The following is a 9,706-nucleotide window of genomic DNA, read 5'->3' on the forward strand; positions in this document are numbered from 1 at the left end:
ACTAATGCCTTCCCGGCGCCCTAGCCGCTCGAACCGGGATTAATGCTCACACTAGTCTCAGTTCGTAATGCAACCGGGACTAATGTGTACATTGAGCTTGGACCAAAGCCCTGTTTTCTACTAGTGGTACCAGACTAGTACTTCGGAGTCCTACTAATTAATTAACAACCGGCCATTAGGCATGTCAAATTACGCGCGCAGGTCTTTAATTTTGTAAGAAAGACGTGCACATATAGAACTCCATACTTGTGTTTGCATGTGCACAAGTCCTCTCCTGATTTTGATTAGCACTAGTACGATTTCTCGACATAGCATGTACGCGCACAGAGCCCTCATATTCCAGCTTCTCATGTGTCCTGCATACTTGTCACGTAACATAAGCATGTTGTAGATTCTGTGAATATTATCCATTTCTGAGGTTGGACAGAGTGCAGGCACCTCATACCTCTCCTTACCTCCTAAGTTGACCCTATTAACAAGATTTGTAGCGCCGGCACATAGCAATGCATCACCGAGGGATTATAGAATTACACTAAAAGTCAACTCATAATCAGATGGAATTCTCGAGAAAGATCATCAATGTTCATGTATAAATGTATTGTCTAGTGTTTTTCATTAGATCGGCGTTTTGGTTGTATTAACTAGAGCATGCATTTCTACATTGATATCGGAGCCAAAAGGTTTTGAGTTCAAGACTCGGCTGGCGCAATTAAATACGTATAAATGCAAAGCATTCTCATATGTTCTTACTAGATCATTGATGCTTGCTTCTTGCTGCCCGGGGAGTGTAATGGCTGGATGGCCAACTTTGGTTCCTGCCAGGCATGCAGCCATGGGTGGCAAGGGGGTTACAGCCACCATAGGCACCTCCTGCAGGTCCAACGGAGAGTTTATGTCTTCAGATCCGTTGATTGACTTCAGTTATATGATGCAAACTATAGATGATGGCTTGACGCAGAGGAATAGTTGTGCATTGGTGACGATCGTGGAAAAGTGGTGGCGACAACACAAGTGACTGTGATGGTGGTGCTACTCCGTCACCCGGTCTCGAGCTCCGGGGTGAAAGCCCAGGTCTGAACCGAGCTGGTTATACCTGGCAATGGTGATATTTTATTTACGTCGTTATTTGTTGAAGGCATTGCTCGGATATGCTCAGATTAATTCTTCAGGGTGAAACTTAGATTCTGGACTTGGTCGTTGGATCCGGTGACAGCGGCGCTTGAGCGCCACTCACTTCTTGAAGGCGTTGCTGTTAAAGAATCTCGTTGTTCATTTGATGTCATAAGATGGGTGGTGCGGATTGTTGGGGAACGTAGTAATTTCAAAAAAATTCCTACGCACACGCAAGATCATGGTGATGGCATAGCAACGAGAGGGGAGAGTGTATGTCCACGTACCCTCGTAGACCGTAAGCGGAAGCGTTAGCACAACGCGGTTGATGTAGTTGTACGTCTTCATGATCCGACCGATCCAAGCACCGAACGTATGGAGCCTCCGAGTTCAGCACACGTTCAGCTCGATGACGATCTCCGGCCTCCGATCCAGCCGAGCTCCGGAGATGAGTTCCGTCAGCACGACGGCGTGGTGACGATGATGATGTTCTACCGGCGCAGGGCTTCGCCTAAACTCCGCGACGATATGACCGAGGTGGAATATGGTGGAAGGGGGCACCGCACACGGCTAAGAAACGATCACGAAGATCAACTTGTGTGTCTATGGGGTGCCCCCTGCCCCCGTATATAAAGGAGGGAGGGGGGAGGCCGGCCGGCCCCTTTGGGCGCGCCAAGGGAGGAGGAATCCTCCTCCTAGTAGGAGTAGGATTCCTCCTTTCCTACTCCTACTAGGAGGGGGAAGGAAGGGGGAGAGGGGGAAAGGAAAGGGGGGCACCGCCCCCCCCCCTCCTAGTCCAATTCGGACCAGAGGGAGAAGGGGTGCGCGGCCCACCCTGGCCGCCCCTCTCTCTTCCCACCTAGGCCCATGTGGCCCATTAACTCTCCCGGGAGGTTCCGGTAACCCCCCCGGCACTCCGGTTTTCTCCGAAATCACCCGGAACCTTTCCGGTGTCCGAATATAGTCGTCCAATATATCAATCTTTATGTCTCGACCATTTCGAACTCCTCGTCATGCCCGTGATCACATCCGGGACTCCGAACAAACTTCGGTACATCAAAACTTATAAACTCATAATAAAACAGTCATCGAAACGTTAAGCGTGCGGACCCTACGGGTTCGAGAACTATGTAGACATGACCTAAAACTATTCTTGGTCAATAACCAATAGTGGGACCTGGATGCCCATATTGGTTCCTACATATTCTACGAAGATCTTTATCGGTCAAACCGCATAACAACATACGTTGTTCCCTTTGTCATCGGTGTGTTACTTGCCCGAGATTTGATCGTTGGTATCCAATACCTAGTTCAATCTCGTTACCTCTTTACTCGTTCCATAATACATCATCTCATAACTAACTCATTAGTTACATGCTTGCAAGGCTTAGGTGATGAGTATTACCAAGAGGGCCCAGAGATACCTCTCCGACAATCGGAGTGACAAATCCTAATCTCGAATTATGCCAACTCAACATGTACCGTCGGAAACACCTGTAGAGCACCTTTATAATCACCCAGTTACGTTGTGACGTTTGGTAGCACACAAAGTGTTCTTCCGGTATACGGGAGTTGCACAATCTCATAGTTGCAGGAACGTTGTATAAGTCATGAAGAAAGCAATAGCAGTATACTAAACGATCAAGTGCTAGGCTAACGGAATGGGTCATGTCAATCACATCATTCTCCTAATGATGTGATCCCACTAATCAAATGACAACACATGTCTATGGTTAGGAAACATAACCATCTTTGATTAATGAGCTAGTCAAGTAGAGGCATACTAGTGACTATAGTTTTGTCTATGTATTCACACATGTATCATGTTTCTGGTTAATACAATTCTAGCATGAATAATAAACATTTATCATGATATGAGGAAATAAATAATAACTTTATTATTGCCTCTAGGGCATATTTCCTTCAGTCTCCCACTTGCACTAGAGTCAATAATCTAGATTACATAGTAATGATTCTTACACCCATGGAGTCTTGGTGCTGATCATGTTTTGCTCGTGAGAGAGGCTTAGTCAACGGGTCTGCAATATTCAGATCCATATGTATCTTGCAAATCTCTATGTCTCCCACTTGGACTTGGTCCCGAATGGAATTGAAGCGTCTCTTGATGTGCTTGGTCCTCTTGTGAAATCTGGATTCCTTTGCCAAGGCAATTGCACCAGTATTGTCACAGAAGATCTTCATTGGCCCCGATGCACTAGGTATGACACCTAGATCGGAAATGAACTCCTTCATCCAGACTCCTTCATTCGCTGCTTCGTATACAACTCTTCTTCATTGGTCCCAAGGCAATTGCACACTTTGTCAGCACCTTTTGGATCAACAAAACCTTCCGGCTGCATCATATACAACTCTTCTTCTAGAAATCCATTCAAGAATGCAGTCTTGACATCCATTTGCCAAATTTCATAATCATGAAATGCAGCAATAGCCAACATGATTCGGACAGACTTAAGCATCGCTACGGGTGAGAAAGTCTCATCGTAGTCAACCCCTTGAACTTGTCGAAAACCTTTCGCAACAAGTCGAGCTTTATAGACAGTAACATTACCATCAGCGTCAGTCTTCTTCTTAAAGATCCATTTATTCTCAATGGCTTGCCGATCATCGGGCAAGTCAACCAAAGTCCACACTTTGTTTTCATACATGGATCCCATCTCAGATTTCATGGCCTCAAGCCATTTTGTGGAATCTGGGCTCATCATCGCTTCCTCATAGTTCGTAGGTTCATCATGGTCAAGTAACATGACTTCCAGAATAGGATTACCGTACCACTCTGGTGCGGATCTTACTCTGGTAGACCTACGAGGTTCAGCAGAAACTTCATCTGAAGTTTCATGATCAATATCATTAGCTTCCTCACTAATTGGTGTAGTCGTCACAGGAACCGGTTCTCGTGATGAACTACCTTCCAATAAGGGAGTAGATACAGTTATCTCATCAAGTTCTACTTTCCTCCCACTCACTTCTTTCGAGAGAAACTCCTTCTCTAGAAAGGATCCATTCTTAGCAACGAATGTCTTGCCTTCGGATCTGTGATAGAAGGTGTACCCAACAGTCTCTTTTGGGTATCCTATGAAGACACATTTCTCCGATTTGGGTTCGAGCTTATCTGGTTGAAGTTTCTTCACATAAGCATCGCAGCCCCAAACTTTAAGAAACGACAACTTTGGTTTCTTGCCAAACCACAGTTCATAAGGCGTCGTCTCAACGGATTTAGATGGTGCCCTATTTAACGTGAATGCAGCTGTCTCTAAAGCATAACCCCAAAATGATAGCGGTAAATCGGTAAGAGACATCATAGATCGCACCATATCAAGTAAAGTACGATTACGACGTTCGGACACACCATTTCGTTGTGGTGTTTCAGGTGGCGTGAGTTGCGAAACTATTCCGCATTGTTTCAAATGTAAACCAAACTCGTAACTCAAATATTCTCCTCCACGATCAGATCGTAGAAACTTTATTTTCTTGTTACGATGATTTTCTACTTCACTCTGAAATTCTTTGAACTTTTCAAATGTTTCAGACTTGTGCTTCATTACGTAGATATACCCATATCTGCTCAAATCATCTGTGAAGGTGAGAAAATAACGATATCCGCCACGAGCCTCAATATTCATCGGACCACATACATCTGTATGTATGATTTCCAACAAATCTGTTGCTCTCTCCATAGTTCCGGAGAACGGTGTTTTAGTCATCTTGCCCATGAGGCACGGTTCCCAAGTACCAAGTGATTCATAATCAAGTGATTCTAGAAGTCCATCAGTATGGAGTTTCTTCATGCGTTTTACACCGATATGACCTAAACGGCAGTGCCACAAATAAGTTGCACTATCATTATCAACTCTGCATCTTTTGGCTTCAACATTATGAATATGTGTTTCACTACTATCGAGATTCAATAAAAATAGACCACTCTTCAAGGGTGCATGACCATAAAAGATATTACTCATATAAATAGAACAACCATTATTCTATGATTTAAATGAATAACCGTCTCGCATCAAACAAGATCCAGATATAATGTTCATGCTCAACGCAGGCACCAAATAACAATTATTCAGGTCTAAAACTAATCCCGAAGGTAGATGTAGAGGTAGCGTGCCGACCGCGGTCACATCGACTTTGGAACCATTTCCCACGCGCATCGTCACCTCATCCTTGGCCAGTGCTCGCTTATTCCGTAGTCCCTGTTTCGAGTTGCAAATATTAGCAACAGAACCAGTATCAAATACCCAGGTGCTACTACGAGCTCTAGTTAGGTACACATCAATAACATGTATATCACATATACCTTTGTTCACTTTGCCATCCTTTTTATCCGCCAAATACTTGGGGCAGTTCCGGTTCCAGTGTCCAGTCTGCTTGCAGTAGAAGCACTCAGTTTCAGGTTTAGGTCTAGACTAGGGTTTCTTCTCTTGAGCAGCAACTTGCTTGCCGTTCTTCTTGAAGTTCCCCTTCTTCTGCCCTTTGCCCTTCTTCTTGAAACTAGTGGTCTTGTTGACCATCAACACTTGATGCTCCTTCTTGATTTCTACCTCCACGGCTTTCAGCATCGCGAAGAGCTCGGGAATAGTCTTGTTCATCCCTTGCATATTATAGTTCATCACAAAGCTCTTGTAGCTTGGTGGCAGTGATTGGAGAATTCTGTCAATGACACTATCATCAGGAAGATTAACTCCCAGTTGAATCAAGTGATTATTATACCCAGACATTCTGAGTATGTGTTCACTGACAGAACTATTCTCCTACATCTTGCAGCTATAGAACTTATTGGAGACTTCATATCTCTCAATCCGGGCATTTGCTTGAAATATTAACTTCAACTCCTGGAACATCTCATATGCTCCATGACGTTCAAAACGTCGTTGAAGACCCGGTTCTAAGACGTAAAGCATGGCACACTGAACTATAGAGTAGTCATCAGCTTTGCTCTGCCAGACGTTCTTAACGTCGTCAGTTGCATCAGTAGCAGGCCTGGCACCCAGCGGTGCTTCCAGGACGTAACTCTTCTGTGCAGCAATGAGGATAATCCTCAGGTTACGGACCCAGTCCGTGTAATTGCTACCATCATCTTTCAACTTTGCTTTCTCAATGAACGCATTAAAATTCAACGGAACAACAGCACGAGCCATCTATCTACAAATAAACATAGACCAGCAAGATACTATCAGGTACTAAGTTCATGATAAATTTAAGTTCAATTAATCATATTACTTAAGAACTCCCACTTAGACAGACATCTCTCTAGTCATCTAAGTGATCACGTGATCAAAATCAACTAAACCATAACCGATCATCACGTGAGATGGAGTAGTTTTCAATGGTGAACATCATTATGTTGATCATATCTACTATATGATTCACGCTCGACCTTTCGGTCTCCGTGTTCCGAGGCCATATCTGCATATGCTAGGCTCGTCAAGTTTAACCTGAGTATTCTGCGTGTGCAAAACTGTCTTGCACCCGTTGTAGATGGACGTAGAGCTTATTGTTGGGGAACGTTGCAGAAAATTAAAATTTTTCCTACGGTTTCACCAAGATCCATCTATGAGTTCATCTAAGCAACGAGTCAAGGGAGTGAGTTTGCATCTACATACCACTTGTAGATCGCGTGCGGAAGCTTGCAAGGGGATGGTGATGATGGAGTCGTACTCGACGTGATTCGGATCACCGATGACCAAGTACTGAACGGACAGCACCTCCGCGTTCAACACACGTACGGGACGGGAGACGTCTCCTCCTTCTTGATCCAGCAAGGGGGGAGGAGAGGTTGAGGAAGATCGCTTCAATGGCAGCACGACGGCGTGGTGCAGTTGGTGCAACAGTACTCCGACAGGGCTTCGCCGAGCACACGCGGAGGAGGAGAGTGTTGGGGAGGGGAGGGGCTGCGCCTTGGAGGGTGTCCTGCAGCCCTCCCCTCATCCCTCTATATATAGGGGAAGGGGGCAAGGGGGGCCGGCCCTCTAGGGAAAACCCTAGGGGGTGCGGCGGCCAAAGGGAGAGGGGGAGATGGTGGCTTGCCCCCCAAGCCAGGGGGGCGTCCCCTTTAGGGTTTCCCCTCCCCTTGCCCTAGCCGCATGGGCCTGGGTGGGGAGGCGCGCCCAGCCCACTAGGGGCTGGCTCCCTGCCCCACGCAGCCCATGTGGTCCCCCGGGAGGGGTGGCCCCACCCGGTGGACTTCCGGAACCCTTCCGGTGGCCCCGGTACAATACCGGTATGACCCCGAAACTTCCCGGTGCCCGTTTGACAACTTCCCATATATAAATCTTTACCTCCGGACCCTTACGGAACTCCTCGTGACGTCCAGGATCTCATCCGGGACTCCGAACAACATTCGGTAGTCACATACTAGTCTTCCTAATAACCCTAGCGTCACCGAACCTTAAGTGTGTAGACCCTACGGGTTCGGGAGACATGCAGACATGACCGAGACGCTCTCAGGTCAATAACCAACAGCGGGATCTGGATACCCATGATGGCTCCCACATGCTCCTCGATGTTGTCATCGGATGAACCACGATGTCGAGGATTCGATCAAACCCTGTATACAATTCCCTTTGTCAATCGGTACGTTACTTGCCCGAGACTCGATCGTCGGTATCCCAATACCTTGTTCAGTCTCGTTACCGGCAAGTCACTTTACTCGTACTGTAATGCATGATCCCGTGGCCAACACCTTGGTCACCTTGAGCTCATGGTGATGATGCATTACCGAGTGGGCCCAGAGATACCTCTCCGTGATACGGAGTGACAAATCCCAGTCTCGATCCGTGTCAACCCAACAGATACTTTCGGAGATACCTGTAATGCACCTTTATAGTCACCCAGTTACGTTGTGACGTTTGATACACCCAAGGCACTCCTACGGTGTCCGGGAGTTACACGATCTCATGGTCTAAGGAACAGATACTTGACATTTGCAAAGCTCTAGCAAACGAACTAAACGACCTTTGTGCTATGCTTAGGATTGGGTCTTGTCCATCACATCATTCTCCTAATGATGTGATCCCGTTATCAACGACATCCAATGTCCATAGCCAGGAAACCATGACTATTTGTTGATCACAACGAGCTAGTCAACTAGAGGCTCACTAGAGACATAGTGTGGTCTATGTATTCACACGTGTATTACGATTTCCGGATAATACAGTTATAGCATGAATAAAAGACAATTATCATGAACAAAGAAATATAATAATACTTTTATTATTGCCTCTAGGGCATATTTCCAACACTTATCACACCCGATCATCACGTGGTGTCTCGGCACGACGAACTTTGGCAACGGTGCATACTCAGGGAGAACACTACTTGATAATTTTAGTGAGAGATCATCTTAAAATGCTACCGTCAATCAAAGCAAGATAAGATGCATAAAGGATAAACATCACATGCAATCAATATAAGTGATATGATATGGCCATCATCATCTTGTGCTTGTGATCTCCATCTTCGAAGCACCGTCATGATCACCATCGTCACCGGCGCGACACATTGATCTCCATCGTAGCATCGTTGTCGTTACGTCATCTATTGCTTCTACGACTATCGCTACCGCTTAGTGATAAAGTAAAGCAATTACAGGGCGTTTGCATTTCATACAATAAAGCGACAACCATATGGCTCCTACCAGTTGCCGATAACTTCGGTTACAAAACATGATCATCTCATACAATAAAATATAGCATCACGTCTTGACCATATCACACCACAACATGCCCTGCAAAAACAAGTTAGACGTCCTCTACTTTGTTGTTGCAAATTTTACGTGGCTGCTACGGGCTTAGCAAGAACCGTTCTTACCTACGCATCAAAAACCACAACGATAGTTCGTCAAGTTAGTGCTGTTTTAACCTTCGCAAGGACCGGGCGTAGCCACACTCGATTCAGCTAAAGTGAGAGAGACAGACACCCGCCAGCCACCTTTAAGCACGAGTGCTCGTAACGGTGAAACCAGTCTCGCGTAAGCGTACGCGTAATGTCGGTCCGGGCCGCTTCATCTCACAATACCACCGAACCAAAGTATGACATGCTGGTAAGCAGTATGACCTGTATCGCCCACAACTCACTTGTGTTCTACTCGTGCATATAACATCAACGCATAAAACCTAGGCCCTGATACCACTGTTGGGGAACGTAGTAATTTCAAAAAAATTCCTACGCACACGCAAGATCATGGTGATGGCATAGCAACGAGAGGGGACAGTGTATGTCCACGTACCCTCGTAGACCGTAAGCGGAAGCGTTAGCAGAACGCGGTTGATGTAGTCATACGTCTTCACGATCCGACCGATCCAAGCACCGAACGTACGGAGCCTCCGAGTTCAGCACACGTTCAGCTCGATGACGATCTCCGGCCTCCGATCCAGCCGAGCTCCGGAGATGAGTTCCATCAGCACGACGGCGTGGTGACGATGATGATGTTCTACCGGCGCAGGGTTTCGCCTAAACTCTGCGACGATATGACCGAGGTGGAATATGGTGGAAGGGGGCACCGCACACGGCTAAGGAACGATCACGAAGATCAACTTGTGTGTCTATGGGGTGCCCCCTGCCCCCGTATATAAAG

This window comes from Triticum dicoccoides, unplaced genomic scaffold (genome assembly GCF_002162155.2).
Source record: "Triticum dicoccoides isolate Atlit2015 ecotype Zavitan unplaced genomic scaffold, WEW_v2.0 scaffold37015, whole genome shotgun sequence".
Classification (NCBI taxonomy): Eukaryota; Viridiplantae; Streptophyta; class Magnoliopsida; order Poales; family Poaceae; genus Triticum; species Triticum dicoccoides.